The sequence below is a fragment of the Hyla sarda genome, chromosome 4 (assembly GCF_029499605.1).
Source record: "Hyla sarda isolate aHylSar1 chromosome 4, aHylSar1.hap1, whole genome shotgun sequence".
In the NCBI taxonomy this organism is placed as follows: Eukaryota; Metazoa; Chordata; class Amphibia; order Anura; family Hylidae; genus Hyla; species Hyla sarda.
The window spans coordinates 372,383,035-372,400,524 of NC_079192.1; the positions used below are offsets into that span (position 1 = coordinate 372,383,035).

The 17,490-nt window shown below is 41.3% G+C and overlaps 1 protein-coding gene across 1 annotated transcript in view; it reads right to left on the reverse strand.

The window, feature by feature from the left end:
• DIAPH1 (diaphanous related formin 1) overlaps positions 1-17,490 on the reverse strand; it is a 270,343-nt gene that overhangs the window by 44,987 nt on the left and 207,866 nt on the right. The window lies entirely within an intron of this gene.

Below are 17,490 nucleotides of genomic sequence, written 5' to 3' on the forward strand. Positions count from 1 at the left end.
TCATTCCATGTAGACTCCCTTCATTCCATGTCCATTCCCCTCATTTCATGTTCATTCACTTCATTCCATGGTCAATATAAATACCTGGACTGGAATCAGCGATTCCAAGAACAGGAGTTTCTCTGCGGAGTTCTCTTCCCTCATGTGGCTCCCCTGCATATATCGGTACCATAGAGATTTGGGAGGAATTGGCTTTATTAAACAGCCACTGTCATTTGTAAACACTTTTGACAAATACTACAAAACTAAAGTTTTGATGGACAGGGGTGTAAATGTTCAGACCTCCACCGATCAGGAGAACAAGCCGAGAGAAGTTTGTGCTCAGTGCATTCTCTCCCAGCTCCATGTCACGTGATTGAGACAGAACCGCAATGTAATTCTATGGAGTGTGACACAGAAGCAGGGAGAGGAGACTTCTCTCGGCTCGTTCTCCTGATCGGCTGAGGTCAGAACACATACACCCCCAACAATCAAACGTTTTTTTAGATGGCAGGTACTATAAGTGAAAGATCTCCTTCTCCCACCGCTATGCATTACTGTGAGCCAGGCTGCAATAAGGGACAGTACCGATTCAAAAACAACCTCCATTATAAGATGTGGTAGTTTTTAGTTTTTCAGGAGTTTCCCCCCCCCCCCCCCAAAAAAAAACTTGTCTTTCAATCAAGCAAATAAGGTAAGTTGCTTTAATTTCAAATTAAGTTTTTCTTTTGGGTACATTTACACAGGACAGCACAGTTTGCTGATTGTTTAGTGTGTTCATATAAATCTACAGACTGGTCAATCTCCGTGGCATTTGGTTTGGTGTATATGTTGCAAATTTTCCCAGTATGCTGGGAGTTGTAGTTTTGCAACAGCTGGAGGTGCCCTGGTTGGGAAACACTGATGTAGATAAATACCCAAGATCGATCCATCCATGCATCTATCCACACACACACACACACACATATATATATATATCCACAAAAAGGACCGCACTCCCTGAAAAATGTAAGCGGGTGCAAGCTGGTCGGGCCTGGGTCAAGGGCCCCTGTAGACAACCAGTTCAACAAAGGCAGCAGCACACCGAGATAGATGAAAGCGTGTCGGGCTTTATTCATCAGATGTCACAATGTTTCAACCATCTCACACGGTCTTTGTCAAGCCAATATAAATATATATATACATACACACACACACACACACTCATATACATATATATATACACACATATACATATATATATATATATATATATATATATATATATATATATATATATATATACATACACACACACACACACAATTTATATAATTCTAAATTATTATACAAATTGTAAAAAAAAAAAATTAATTTAATTTGACGTGTTGTGATCTCTTTACTGACCCTGATCCGTCACCAACCATGAAAGGAGGACAGAGACCTTATCACATTTATTCTAGCAAAGCTATGGGTTTAAGATAAAGGTTGGGTTCACACTATGGAAATTCTGATGCAGCAGAGTCTTATTGCAGTCAATGGGATGCCACCGCACAGTGACATTTTAGCAGTGGAGCTTTCAATCACTGAAATATACCTGCTGAATCTAATAAACTTGTTCATTCTTTCAGCATAATGTGCAGAATACATTTTCGCCTATGGGGATCGGCAATGTCCGCACAGTCCTAGCGCTGACTGATTCAGAAGTCAAAGGCCTCGCTCCACTATAGTAGTTCTAGAATAAATGTAAATTATTATTATCTAGTAGAATAAATGAACGAAGTCACAATCACCCGAATATATTTTCAGCATTTTATAGTCTTTTATTCCAACAAGTAAAGTAGTAGAATAGGAAAATCACAATTCCATGGCTGGGAGCGAGAGTCGGCAAGCTCTCAGATGCGGGGCACACCACTACGAGGCAACTAGTTTCACATCACCTGCAGACGCTTCTTCTGGCCAAGGTGTCCGCAGGTGACGTGAAACTAGTTGCCTATCAGTGGTGTGCCCGGACGCTTGCCGACTCTCGCTCCCAGCCATGGAATTGTGATTTTCCTATTCTACTGCTTTACTTGTTGGAATAAAAGACTATGAGATGCTGAATATATATTCGGGTGAGTGCGACTTCATTTATTTATTCTACTAGATACTATTTATGCTACCAGATTACTCGAAGCCTGCACCCACGAATAGTGTGTACCGGTGTAACTGGAGCTTTTAAAGGGACAGAGTTAAATGAGCAGTGCCTGATCTCTATTTCTCTTCACTCGATTGGTAAATTGTTTTGTTTTTTCCTTTCATATTCTTTCCGTGCTTTCATGCTCATATCCATAGTTAACCCTCAGCGTAAAAAAAAAAATCCGTAACCATACAGTTTTAGCATATGATCCCTATGGACAGGACCTGTGTACCCTAGCTAGTCCAGTGAGAGATCTCTGCTTTATACTTTACAAAGGAAAACAAATAAAGTTGCTCATTGTAACCTTTTATCCCTTGCCTCAGATGCAGGATGACAGGCACAAACAAGGGCATGTCTTTGATACCCGCTGCACTATGCGCCACTTTATAGCATGTGTGCTATACGGGAGGCCCTGGTTTCATTATCCCTCAATTACTATTTCACAGCTGGTCTGTGAGCGGTGCTCAGAACCACGCTGCGCCGTGTTGATCAGCGCCAGTCTGCTCACCCCCTGCGTCTTGCCACCATGTCGGTTTCTAATCAAACAGCACAAGCAGCGGGGAAGTTATTGACGCTTTCATTGCTTGCTTTTTAAGTTTCGGTAAACTGCAGGAGTTTGATTAATATCAGATAATCACTCTAAACTGGAGACTATCAGATGGTGACAAAAGTTGTTGTTTTTTTTTAGCGGAGGCAGCACATTGTGTGACATTAGGGGTCTGTCAAGCATTAATGAGTAAACCCTGTCCATGGGAACAAAGACAAAGATGTGAAGACTGTGTGTACTGTACGCAGCCAGAATACAGCATTATACTAATACAAAACATGATCAATCAAGCTTTACACCCCAACGAAATCAATTATAGCAAATGGGGACATTTTATATTACTGGTGGTGCTACACTGCCATCTGGTGGCGAAAAAGCAAAATGCAGAATATGAAAGTAAATGTGTGATTTTTATATTTAAACTATATACACCAGTAGAGTGTGTGTGTGTGTGTGTGTGTGTGTGTGTGTGTGTGTGTGTGTGTGTGTGTGTGTGTGTATATATATATATATATATATATATATTTATATATATTCTCCAGGAAATATTGCTTCAAAGCCTTAATGGGTTTTTCTTTTATATAAAAATAACAAACTTCATATCTATCCTATAATGGAGCGTTTCCCAACCAGGGTGCCTCAAGCTGTTGTAAAACTACAACTCCCAGCATGCCCAGACAGCCGAAGTTTTACAACAGCTGGAGGCAACCTGGTTGGGAAACACTCCTATAATTTATCAATATTGTTGCTTTGTTAACTTGACTTCAATGCAGAATTGTATTTAAAAATGAAAAACATTAAGTTGTAATGATTTGACAATAATAAACAGGTTCCCCATACTTATCCCCCCTCCTAGAGCATCAAAGGTGTGAGATAGGCTGTAAAGTACCTTCTATGCATCAGATATAAAGTGGGTAATACTATTTAAGACATGCAATCCCTTATATACCGGTAAAATATTTTATTTTATGGTCATTAGTAGAACTATTGTTATAATGCCAGCAAATTATTATCCTTATTAAGACTTACTAAAGTCTTCAACAATAGGAATCTTAAAGAGAATAAATAAAGAAATATTTCTTAAATGATCTGTTATTTAAACAATATCCCAATAGAATATAGGGGGGAATGCATGATCATACGGTCTTCCAGCACCATCTGGTGGTGAAAAACAAAAATGCGGCTTAAGACAAAACCATGTATATTTATTTTAAAAATTCATTTTAAAACTTAAATACTTCAAAATTAAATAAGAAGATAAGCAACATTTTTTGTCTGACTAGAGGAGAATCTTAGAATTATACAAAAAAAATTTAATTCAAGAGGTACTAAACAAGACAGTACAGTAGAGAAGATTTGATGCTTTCGGGTTTCATTCTACAAATTTTAGATAATAAATATAGAAAAGACATCAAAATATTGACAAGATGTTTTCTCTGCTTATGATCCATTCATCCTTAGATTTTACATTTAGAATGTACTTAAAAAAGCAATTGCAACGATTGAAGAAAAGTGAACAACTATGCCACCTGGTGGACACAATATGTAATAAATGCTAATGTTAACCCTTATTAAAGCAAATTCCTTATCTTTATTATGTGAACAACTAACTTCTGCAAAAAAGGAAGAAAAAATTATTTTTTCCAAACCAAAAGCTCCCCTAAAGAAACACCCACATGTAAAAACAGCCATTTGGCAAATATGAGATTAATTTCTTTCAAATTATTTTTATAGGAGGAAAACTAAACTAATTTAGACCTGAAAATAGATATTGGTTGGGACAAGGCTGAATCTGTGCATACACATGGGGGTTTCATCTAATGATCTAGATTTTACAGAATACTGCCTGAAGTTTGTGATTTTTTCTTTCTTTCAGCATTTGACACAAGTTTGTGTATATGGGAGTAGAGATGAGCGAACTTACAGTAAATTTGATTCGTCACAAACTTCTCGGCTCGGCAGTTGATGACTTTTCCTGCATAAATTAGTTCAGCGCTCCGGTAGGCGGGAAAAGGTGGATACAGTCCTAGGAGATTCTTTCCTGGGAATGTATCCACCTTTTCCAGCCCATCGGAGCACCTGAAAGCTGAACTAATTTACGCAGGAAAAGTCATCAACTGCCGAGCCGAGAAGTTCGTGACGAATCAAATTTACTGTAAGTTCGCTCATCTCTATATGGGAGCCTGAGACAAGGACTGTGAGTTCCAGTGGGTGACCGGAAGTAGTGTGATCGCTGGAGAGCCAAGAGGTCGGATCTCTCTACATCAGGGTTGTTTTGTTGTTTTTTTTTTTTGCGCCATGATCTGTAGTTTTTATCGGTACCACTTTTGCATATATGTGACTATCACTTATTTTCCCCAGTTTTTTTGTGATGTGACCAAAAATCTACAATTTTGGACTTTAGTATTATTTTTCTTACATTTATCAACAACATGATATTTTAACAGTTCGGAGTTTTTCGCACGTGGCAATACCAAATCCTATACAAATATGCAAAATTAAAGAAGAATAACACTGCTCAAAGTTAAATGGATATGATATCTCAATGAGACATTTATTAAAAAAAAAAAAAAAAAAAAAAAAAAAAAATCACAATCATAATCACATAAAAAATAGCTGTCTGAAAAGCCACAGGGCCCTTGTGGCTTACTTCTAGCTATACAATAATAAGAGTTTCAGTATAATAAAATACAGTGGGAACTGCCGCTGTAATAAAGTGCAATAATGGCGCTTCAATGGCTGAAAAGTCCGGAAAGTTAATAGGGCATTGTGCCTCTTGTAGTCCTTGTGCTTAAAATGTTTAGTCTTGTCCGTAATTAGAGAGTCAATGCTCAAAATCACTTGCTCCGGCAAATAATAAAACAAAGTGATAACTCCGGCAAAAGAAACTGTTCTGCGCGCTTCTCAATACAGTAACAATGTTTAAATGAAGGAATAGTACAGCGGTGCTATGCACCTCTCACCCACCGAGAACACCGGGAGACGGGAGTTCAGATCGCAGCAGTCTGATCCTACAGCTCCTGGAGTTGGCAGCGCAACTCCGATATCACGGGCTGTATTGTGTCGGCACTGACCTTCTGCGGGTCCGTGCAGGTACTGTCAGTTGTGTATTCTTCTGGATAGAAGATTATGGACCTCTGCTCTGCAGCAGGTATATGGAACACCGGCGTCCTCGTGTCTTTGGGTGCAAGGAGTTCTTTGACAGGGCACTGTCTGTCAAGGGCACCCAATTCTGGCGAGCAGCGGTAAGCTGGGCAGCAGCAGACCTCACTGGAAAATGATAGTCAGGTTATTAACCAAGCTGGACGCGTTTCAGGATCGCCATAGATCTTTTCCTCAGCAGCAGGGGTACATTATGGTAAAAAAAAAAAAACTGACTGTATATATACTTTGAAATTAGTCAGCTTTTTTTTACCATAATGTACCCCTGCTGCTGAGGAAAATATCTTGAATTTGTGCAAGGCATCATGAAATCTGAGGATTACCAACAGATTTTGGGCCCCATGTACAGCCCAGTGTCAGAAAGCTGGGTTTGCATCTGAGATCTTTGGTCTTCCAGCAGGACAATGAACACAAACATACGTCAAAAAGCACCCAGAAAGCGCTGGAGAGTTCGCAACAAAGCGCTGGAGAGTTCTGAAATGGCAGCAATGAGTCCAGATCAAAATCCCATTAAACACCTGTGGAGAGATCTTAAAATTGCTGTTGGGAAAAGGCGTCCGTCCAATAAGAGAGACCTGGAGCAGTTTGCAAAGGAAGAGTGGCCCAACATTCTGGCTGAGAGGTGTAAGAAGCTTATTGCTTGTTATAGTAAGCGACTGATTTCAGTTATTTTTTTCCAAAGGGTGTGCAACCAAATATTAAGTTAAGGGGGCCGATTTTGTCCAGCCCATTTTTGGAGTTAGGTGTGACATTATGTGCAATTAGCTTTTTTCCCTCCCTTTTTTTGTTTAGTTCCAATACACACACACACACACAAAGTAAATAAACATGTGTATAGCAAAACGTGTTACTGCAATCCTTTTCTGTGAGGAATACATTTTCTTGAAAAATTTCAGGGTTGCCAAAATTTACAGCCATGACTGTACTAATATGTATGTTTACTTAAAATTTTTACTTGTAAAATGGAAAAAGAAGGTGATTAAATTTTATTGGTGAGGGGCTTATTCCGTTTTATTAAAACGTTCCTCATAGGGGACTATTAATACCAATCATTAGATTGCTATTAATGTTCAGCTTATGCAAAGCACTGAACAGTAATATCGGCGATCTTCTATAACCATAGAAAATCATCGGAGTGAAACAAGCAGGTGAGAGTAGTTCTTGATTCATCAGACCCCACCGATTGTGCAACAGTTGGTTCACCGAGTCTCTCAAATCCACCATTATACTTCAGATGCTGTGATCAGTATTGATCACAGCTTCTGAATGGTTAAAGGAGTGATCGCTGATGTCTGCCATTAGCGGCGGCTCCCCAGCTGTTGATGGCAGTCAAGAGCAGCTGTCTTTGAAGCAGGCCCAGAACCCTGCACTCGCTTCATAGTCCAGTAGAGACTCAGTATGTGCATGTTCCAGGCAGCCAGGGTGTAGAGGAAAGTTCTGTGTCCTCTAGAGGTTAAATAGTCACTATTATTTCAAACTGCTTCCCTCCATATGATAGCTTGTGTGATTTCTAACATATTTGGAAATCTTACCCAAGAAAAAGTTATAAAGTATTGGACACTAGGTGTCTCACTTCCATGCAAACTGCTGTTTACTCCACCTGTTTGGAGAAGTTCTGTCTCTAGCAGCAGAGAGACATAAAACAGGAAATCGGGGCAGGTTTAAATGGCCACTATCACCAAAACTATATTTTTAATAACAATAGAGCCATAGAAAATAAGTATCTCTAATACGATTTCATTATTTTTTTCCACAGTTTCCCTTCGAAAACTGCTCCTATAAAAGTGGTCACTAGAGGTCCTCATAAAATGTCTCACACCTGTTACTATGGTCTTTCTGACGTTGGCAACATCAATGTCTCCCTCAGAATACAGGAAGTATGAGAAGGAGAATGATTCAGTACACCGCTCTGTCCCTAGCATAGAGAAGAGGGAACACAAGTGTGACAGCATTTTTACCCTCATACAGCAACATGTACTCCTGTAGTAAGGAGATGGGGAGAGGGTTTGTTACAGTTTGCCAGCCCAGTAGTAAGAAGATGGCAAGGGGAGGGGGTTTGTTACAATGTACACCTCAGTAGTAAAAAAGATGTAATGAGGAGGAGGTTTGTTACAGTGTGCCAGCCCAGTAGTAAGGAGATTACATGAGGAAGTGGGTGTTACTGTGTGTTATCAGTGTGTGATCCCATTAGTAATGACATTACATGAGGAGGAGGTTTGTTACAGTGTGTCACCCCATTACATAGTTACATAGTTAGTACGGTCGAAAAAAGACATATGTCCATCAAGTTCAACCAGGGAATTAAGGGGTAGGGGTGTGGCGCGATATTGGGGAAGGGATGGGATTTTATATTTCTTCATAAGCATTAATGTTATTTTGTTCCATGAATGTATCTAATCCTGTTTTAAAGCTGTTAATTGTTCCTGCTGTGACCAGTTTCTGAGGTAGACTGAGGTAGTAAGGAGATTACATTGGGAGGCGGTTTGTTACTGTGTGTCACCCCAGTAGTAAGGAGATTACATGAGGAGGAGGCATGTTTACAGTGTCACCCCATTAGTAAGGAGATTACATGAGGTGGAGGTTTATAACAGTGTGTCACCCCAGTAGTAATGAGATTACATAGGGAGGCGGTTTGTTACTGTGTGTTGCCCCATTAGTAAGGAGATTACATGGGGAGGAGGTTTGTTCCAGTGTGTCACCTCAGTATTAATGAGATTACCATGGCAGCCTCAATATAAATCTGACTCAGTGACTATCTCACAGTGCTCCTCCCAGTCCTGTCTGCTCTCCCTGCTGCGACCGCACCAGCATTTTGTTGCGCATTCAACCTGCCCTGGAGGATCGTCTACTCTGTACTCCATCTTCTTCCGCCAGCCTGGTAGGTCAGAGTTGCCACCAATGTTACTCACAATTCACACATACATTCCTCTGTCTGCACTACTATTCACATGGGGGTAAGTGCACTGCAGACCATTGCACCCTAGAGTCTTCTACAGACCATAGGGTGCAATGCTCTGCCTGTCTGCACATACCCACCATGTATATATTAGTGTGTGTAGTGTACATCCCTATACAGGGGGGGGGGGGGGGGGTATGTGCAGAGCATTGAGTTGATCAGTAACCTAGGGCCTCTGAGTCTGCACAGTCACTGCTATTCACTTCTGTACATACACTAGAGTGCAATGCTCTGCACATACTCCCATGTATAGCAGTGTGTGTACTACACACACTGTTATACATGGGGAGTATGTGCAGAGCATTGAACCCTAGTGTCTGTACATTCCTATGTTAGCGGAAGGGATTGGACAGAAGAAAAAAAAAAAATCATCGGGAGAGGACTGGAGCAAGATTGAAAAACCAGTCCTGCGCAGGGCTCTACTACATAGTGTATAAGCAGAACAGCAGGCAAACTCCAGTAATCATTATTCCTCTCTGTGTAACATGTGCAGCATAAAACCAGAGAGGAAAGGGTTACAGAGCAGAGTACAGCGATTGGCCGACAGCTCAGTGACACAGTGAGGGAGGAAGTTTAGTCATGTACAGTGAGGGTAAGAGAGGGACACGCCCCTGCCTGAGAGAAGATGAAAATTCAGTGTGATCTGATATAAGCTGATGTTAAAAGAAATACAGAAGCTAGACATTAAAGTTTTATGTACATGATCAGGATGAGGGTCTGAGAACATATAACTTTTTTTTCTGTGATATGATAGGCACGCTTTAACTTTTGTTATGCAGGTGAGAGCCTGGAATGGGCGCATGCAATCTCCAGAGGGTTCATACTATGTTTAAAACTCAAATCTAGGCCCTCCTCCCATTTCTTACCACCCTTAAAATTATGGACAACCCCTGGGGTAAATGCTTGTGTTCTTGTTATGTACACAGTGCTGCCTTATAGGTGTATTTCTCTCTCTCCCTCCCTTTAGTCATCATTAACAGTGGTTCACTTCTTAGATCAGGGTTGCTTCTGTGATGTAAACCCTAATCCTGCTGTCATCTTGCTGCTGTTTATTGTTATTCTGCTCACCCAGCAACTTGCAAGCTCCTTTCTCCTCCTCCACATGCCATATATAGTAATGTACTGCAAATTATCCCCCAGCAGGGTACCTGTCCAGCAGGTACTTCCTCCAGGACTAACCATGTCATAACACAGCAAAGAGTAAAAGGACTTACAAGTAGGTATTCTCCTATGCTTTTCGAGACTACTAGGGTAAAGGAAGTACCTGTGTGAGTACTGCTGGCAAACAGCCCAGTTCAGGTGCCTGCCCTTTTAAACTGAGAGAATGAGAAATAGCTGTGCACCATTGAGGGAACTCTCAGGGACTTAACAGTAGTGAGAGCACTAAAATCTCCATGTCACAAGGGTTAATGTAACTAAACTATGCAGTTTTTTTTCCTTTCAAAGTACAGGTACACTGTAAAAAAAAAAAAAATTCTAATCCTGTGGTTTCTGAGAGGATGCAGGGGACCTATGACTCCTCTTTGGAGAATAGAGGCAGACCTAGAGTATGCGCGACTTTCATGCTAAATACAGGAACCTAGTTTAAAGTCAACAGAATCCTTAAAGACAGAACCAAAAAGAGTAAAGCCATAATGACTTGCCACACCCCTCTCCCCCCTCCCTCCTCCAGCCGTCTGCTCCTCTTCCCTGTGTCTAATCAGAGGAAAGTGCCCGGCCCGCAGCTAAATGAGAGCCCAATTAATTAAAACTGATTGTAAGCAGAGATTGTAACCAGCACTGATCGCAATCTAAGGAAGCCGCGGCTGCCGTCACCCTGCTAACTGTGAGGCTTTCTATCAGCCTGCAGGGGTGAAAGAAACATTTTAATCAGAGAGGAACAATCAGATTCTAAGAAGAGATCACGCTCGGTGAACTTCCAAATTTGCTGAAGAAATTAATGTGACTGAACAAAGCCGACGCCACTGGCATACTGAGTGATTACCTGGCCCTACGTGGCTGGGGAGCCTGCTAAGACGTTGCTAAACAGTCAGAGGCGCTGGTGAAGAGCGCCAGCAACTCCATGAAAGCAGGCTTTTTCTAAGGAAGCTCAATCTCATGTCAGAACATATCTATCTCCTCAACATCATAAACCTGCCATGTTCCTTCATCTCACCCAACTACTGCACAACGCAGTTCTAAGGAGGAAAACCGATTTTTTTTTTTTTCCTTCCCTTTCCTCCTTTTCTGCTATAGAAAAAGAGAAACCCAGGGGAATTACAAAAAAAAATAAAAAAATCTCATTAAACTCAAAACCTTTCTGATCCTTCCAATGTCAAAAATGGCATCATAAATCACTGATGCCATTCTCCCAACTACAAAGGGTAGAAAAGTATGAGCGTGTTAGTCATATAATTTCAAATGTCATTTAATGTAGCCCCTTGATGTGTTCTCATTTTAAGGCAACATTTGAAAAATGGATGTAACCTGTCTTTAAAGCCTACCGAGTTCACTATGGCAACCGTCGGCGCTGCAAGTAAGCTTTGCAGGATACCTCCGGAAAGACTGAGATGTGGGCAGCGCAAGTGGGAATGCCAGGCACACATTCCTAGCCATCCAGTGGAGCACAGAAATACTCTACATATCCTGTGGTGATGGTGACTGCCGAGTACATCCCGGTGGCAGGGTGTGGCGGTCTGCAATTCAAGTGACCATGTCACCAACTACACTGATCCCTCAACTTACAATGGCCTCAACATACAATAGTTTCAACATACAATTGTCTTTTCTGGACCACTGTAAGTTGAAACCAGACTCAACATACAATGTACAGACAGTCCAGATCTGTGAAATGTGTCAATGGCTGAAGGAACTGACCAATCAGAATAGACATTCACTGGTAAAACACCTGTATTACTGAAGTGTACGCACTGACTGATGTCTGGTAGCGCCCCCTACAGTACAGGGAGGTATTACATGTTCTGTACACTTTACCTGCTCCTTTGGACACCAGGTGAGGGCGACTCCATGTTACTTTTTTAGGACATTGCGTGTTCTGTACAGGACCCGGAAGAAGCTCCTGTCCTCTACATAGACCAGTGTTTCCCAAGCAGGGTGCCCACAGCTGTTGCAAAACTACAACTCCCAGCATGCCCGGACAGCCTTTGGCTGCCCGGGCATGCTGGGAGTTGTAGTTTTGCAACAGCTGGAGGCACCCTGCTTGGGAAACACTGACAGACAGTGATTACAGCTCCCAGCAGATCTTTCTTACTTTTATATGTAAGGATTTGCTTTATCTGCATTAGTTATCTACTTATTTTTCTTTAATTCTCACTTTTTCCTATTTTTGGATGACATTATGAGCCTTTAGAACCAATTACCAGGTTTCCATAGAGTTATGGTCTCAACATACAATGGTTTCAACATACAATGGTCATCCTGGAACCAATTAATATTGTAACTTGAGGGACCGCTGTAATAGAAAGAAAATACTCACTGCCAAAACATGCACTGGCTTTTAACGCATCACAGTCACGTGAACAAACCTTTTACTTTGTCCAAACACGAGAAAAGTTTTGACCAAACCCTGGATCATAGCCCCGAGAAGTTATAATCCTCTTTAAATGTGCAACAGTGCTCTTCAGTGACCCGCCAGCTGCCCATTCCAACTCTCATTCCATTGACTAATGCAGAGCAAGAGTCCGTTTTTAAGGGGTTATTCAGTGAATTTCTTTCAAAAATCACTCCCATCTGTCTCATGTTTTGGGTATGGTTCTGCAGCTCAGTTCAATTGAAGTGAATAGAGCCAAGTTGTAATACCACACCCAAACTGGAGACAGACAGGGAGTAGTTTTTAAAAGAAATAATTTTTTTTATTTTTTTTTTTTATTCCTGGATAACCCCTTTAATGACAGCTGAGGAGTGAAGTGCACACTGCTGTGAACTCCCCTGCTTTATACACAGGACTAAGACCTGATGCACATGTCTTGACGACAGGTGAAAGTTTTTTTTTTTTTTTTTCAAACTACTAATGTTTTAAAGGGTTTTGCTTAAAAGAATAAAATAAAGTAAATTAAACAAACATGGCTGCTTTTAGCTGAGACAGCACCACTCTTGTCCTTGAGCTGTGAGCCATGAGCAGCCATGTCTTTCTACAATCATAAACCCCTGTAAGGGTGCAGGTGTCCATGTAAAAAAAAAAACTGCGTTTCCACAATGAAACTGAACTAAATCAATCATGTAAAATTCCATGTGCATTTGCCATTACAGATTTAAAGAGGAATATTCCAATGATCTAAAAAGTTAAAAAAATTGAAAATTTTAAATATTTGAAATCTAAAGTTGTGGATTTTGATACGTATCCACAGCATTTCTGGAAAACAGGACGTAAAGATCGCAGAACGATTGTGAAATTGAACTCCAGTGAAGAAAATGGGGGAAATCTGCACTAAATCCTCAGAGTAACGGCAACATAAATTGCCAAGCTGTGGACCGCAGACCAATATACTTTTTTTTTCTTCACAGTGGGTGGATATTTTTAAAATCTCATACATTTTTAGCTACTGTAATGGCTGCTATTTCTCCACATGGAAATTCCTTGCAGAAAATAAGCAAATAATTTATTGAAGAAGTCTGAAGGAGAAGGATACGTGGGTTCCATTGCTTTTTTTTTTTTTTTTTTTTTTTTTTTTTTTTTTTTTTAACCCACACAAAAATTCTGGAGCATTTGTTCTAGAATGCATTATGGCATTCCTCTATTATTCCCCCTGGCAATGTGTTACTTTAATCAATAGTGGGTGTTTCAATAGGGCGTGTCCTAAGCACTCAGACTTGCCAACCAATGCTGACATTACTGGAAAGGACAACGCTCAGGAGGAATAATAGTGGAACGGCACCATGCAGAGTTATAAGAAAATATGCTCCGGCATTGTTATTTTATTCGGAATACAAGTATTTAATAAAACAGATGAATAAGGAGAACCACCGCGTCCTCTTTAAAATGCACGTAGAAGACATAACACTTTCAGGACAGCCTCTTCATTAGACTGTAAATGAACTTGGCTAAAGCTTTGAGAAATCTGGTCATATGAGTCTTGGCAACCGCGGCGCTCACTCGTATCTGAAGATGCCAACAATTTCAAACATCTTTATTTATATATATTTTCAAGCCAAGACAATTGCATCCGCCTCATGTTCCAGGATGTGATACATTTTTTATAATTGTCTTTACCGACATCTGAATGGAGGCCAGGATTGGAAATGGAAGCTCCACACCAATGTATGATAGAGTCATTATGAATCCGCTCTAATAATGAATACACCGTCACGGTGGAAGCTCTTGGGGAAAGCGGCTTCTGTCTGACCATCTGACCAATTTGCCATCCTGGAATTCCTTGTGTGAATGTCTCTATACAATATAAATTCATTTTTCTGTGAATATTATGACCCATTTACGGGTAGTAAAATATCATTGTGAGCAAAAAAATAAATAAAAAATAATTCTCTGAAAGCCAGAGATTCTTTATAGCCTTTTACTGACAAATGATGCGTCTAAGGAACGAATTGTATAACTTGAGTCTTCCAAGGATCTTGTAATGTGACAGCTATTCGGCTGCGTTCTATAGCGCTTAACAGATATTTTTTTAAGTAATCTCCTCTCGGTCTTCGACACAGCGAGCATTTGTGAGATAATCTATAATACTATTATGTAAGGATTACTTTTGTAAAGGTACTAAACAATAGGATGATAAATATTTTGCTGACTATTTCAAAGTTGATCCAAGTCTGCCACCTAGGGGTCTTCTAGTGACAATGTTGGAACATTGATAATTCCGATAGTTTAGTGATAGCTACAAGTACAGTGGTCCCTCAACATAGTGGGATCTGTGCAATGTAAAGTATAGGACAGTGGTCTACAACCTGCAGACCTCCAGATGTTGCAAAACTACAACACACAGCATGCCCGGACAGCAGTTGGCTGTCCGGGCATGCTGGGTGTTGTAGTTTTGCAACATCTGGAGGTCCGCAGGTTGTAGACCATTGTTAGACGAAGTTGTGCTCGCCTGTTCCCGCCGCTCCGGACCGTCACCACTGCCCGGGATGTCGCCGTCCATCGCTGTCGCCGTGTCCCCGACGCTCCGGCAAGGCCTCTGCTTCCCTGGCAACCGTGCTCTCTGTCGCCGCCATCATGTCGCTACGGATGACGGGACGGCGTGCGCAGCGACGTGATGACGTCGATGGAGAGCGCCGACGATGAAGAGGATCCCGAAGAGGACACGCCGGAGTCCCGAGGACAGGTGAGTGACCATCACCGGAGCTCACGGGGCACCGTAAACGGCTATCCGGTGGCAGCTGAAGCAGTCTGCGCTGTCGGATAGCCGTTTATGCGATGGCCCAGACATAAAAAAGCATCGTATGTTGATGCTGCCTTCAACATGCAATGGCCTCTGAGAGGCCATTGCAGGTTGAAATGATCGTATGTCGGGGCCATCGTAGGTCGAGGGCTCATGTTCCAGGATGTGATACATTTTTAATAATTGTCTTTACCGACATCTGAATGGAGGCCAGGATATATATAGAACCCAGCAGGTCTCCGGCTGCAGACAAGTGGGCCATTATTGATTCTAAGGGGCTTGTTCACATGGCCAGTCTACATTCATTCCATTAAGAATCACTCCTGTACTTGGCGGTGTGTGAATGGGTGCTACTGTGCAATCATGGTAGACTGGAAGGGGGAGTCCATATTGATGGAATCAATACTGAGCAATAGCATGTATAGGTAGAAATGTTTACTAAATGACTAACACTATAGTGGTGCAGGAATTACACCAGGGCTCTAGTAGTCGTCCATCACATAAGACAACTCCTCTATTTTAAACAGTACGCAGTATGTGGGAGCCTTGTGGCAGATTTAATTTGGGGCCCTTGGGCAGGCACATCACATTTTCACAGGGCATGTTCATCTTAGATGAGAAGCTATAAACATATAGGTGAGAAGTAGAGATGAGCGAACTTACAGTAAATTCGATTTGCCACGAACTTCTCGGCTCGGCGGTTGGTGACTTTTCCTGCATAAATGAGTTCAGCTTTCAGGTGCTCCCGTGGGCTGGAAAAGGTGGATACAGTCCTAGGAGACTCTTTCCTAGGACTGTATCCACCTTTTTCAGCCCACCGGAGCACCTGAAGGCTGAACTAATTTATGCAGGATAAGTCATCAACTGCCGAGCCGAGAAGTTTGTGACGAATCGAATTTACTGTGAGTTCGCTCATCTCTAGTGAGACGCTTAAACATACAGTACAGAAAAAAAACATGTATTTGCAATCTATAAGTCTGAACTGTGAATATCACTACAGCATTGTGTGTACCACATCCTTAATGTGATACTACTTATAATAAATCCTTCTTATTTCTTCCAAGACACAGAATTATATCAAGTGCTTTAGCAAATGCTTGGAGGATATTGATTTCACACCATCTGCTAAAAGTTGCCCAGGTCTATTCACTGGTAAAGCAGAACACACAGCAGCTGGAGCTGCGGCAGCTGCAATGTGGGATCATAATGGTGCCTTCTAAAGAACTCGTTAAAGGGGTACTCTTTTTCTTAAATCAACTGGTGCTAGAAAGTTAAACAGATTTGTAAATTACTTCTATGACATTTTTTTAATCCTTCCAGTACTTATTAGCAGCTGTATGCTACAGTGGAAGTTCTTTTCTTTTTGGATTTCTTTTCTGTCATGGCCACAGTGCTCACTGCTGACACGACTGTCCATTTTAGGAACTGTCCAGAGCAGCATATTTTTTGTTATGGGGATTATCTCCTACTCTGGACAGTTCCTAATATAGACAGAGGTGTCAGCAGAGAACACTGTGGTCGTGACAGAAAAGAAATCCAAAAAGAAAAGAATTTCCTCTGTAGCATACAGCCGCTAAAAAGTACTGGAAGGATTAAGATTTTTTTAATACAAGTAATTTACAAATCTGTTTAACTTTCTGGCATCAGTTGATTAAAAAAAAAAAAAAAAAAAGTTTTCAACCATTGTACCCCTTTAACCCCTTAAGGACCCAGCCCATTTTCACCTTAAAGGGGTAATCTGGCGCCAAGACATCTTATTCCCTATACAAAGGATAGGGGATAAGATGCCTGATCGTGGGGGTCCTGCCGCTGGGGACCCCCGTGATCTTGCATGCAGAACCCCATTAGAATCAGTCCCCGGAGCACGTTCACTCCAGGTCTGATTACTGGAGATCACAGGGGCCGGAGCATTGTGACGTCACGGCCCCGCCCCCGTGATCTCCAGTAATCAGACCCAGAGCGAACATGCTCCGGGGACTGATTCTAACGGGGTGATGCGTGCAAGATCACGGAGGTCCACAGCGAAGGGACCCCCCCGCAATCAGGCATCTTATTCCCTATCCTTTGGATAGGGGATAAGATGTCTTAGCGCCGGAGTACCCCTTTAAGGACCCGGGCATTTTTTGCAAATATGACCACTGTCACTTTAAGCATTACTAACTCTGGGATGCTTTTACTTTTCATTCTGATTCTGAGACTGTTTCTTAGTGACATATTTAGTGGTACATTTTTGTCGATACTTGCATCACTTAAATTAAGCATTTTTTTTTTACTTTGAAACTCTCTGCTTATAAGGAAAATTGACATCCCAAATAAATTATATACTGATTCACATATACAATGGGGAGATTTATCA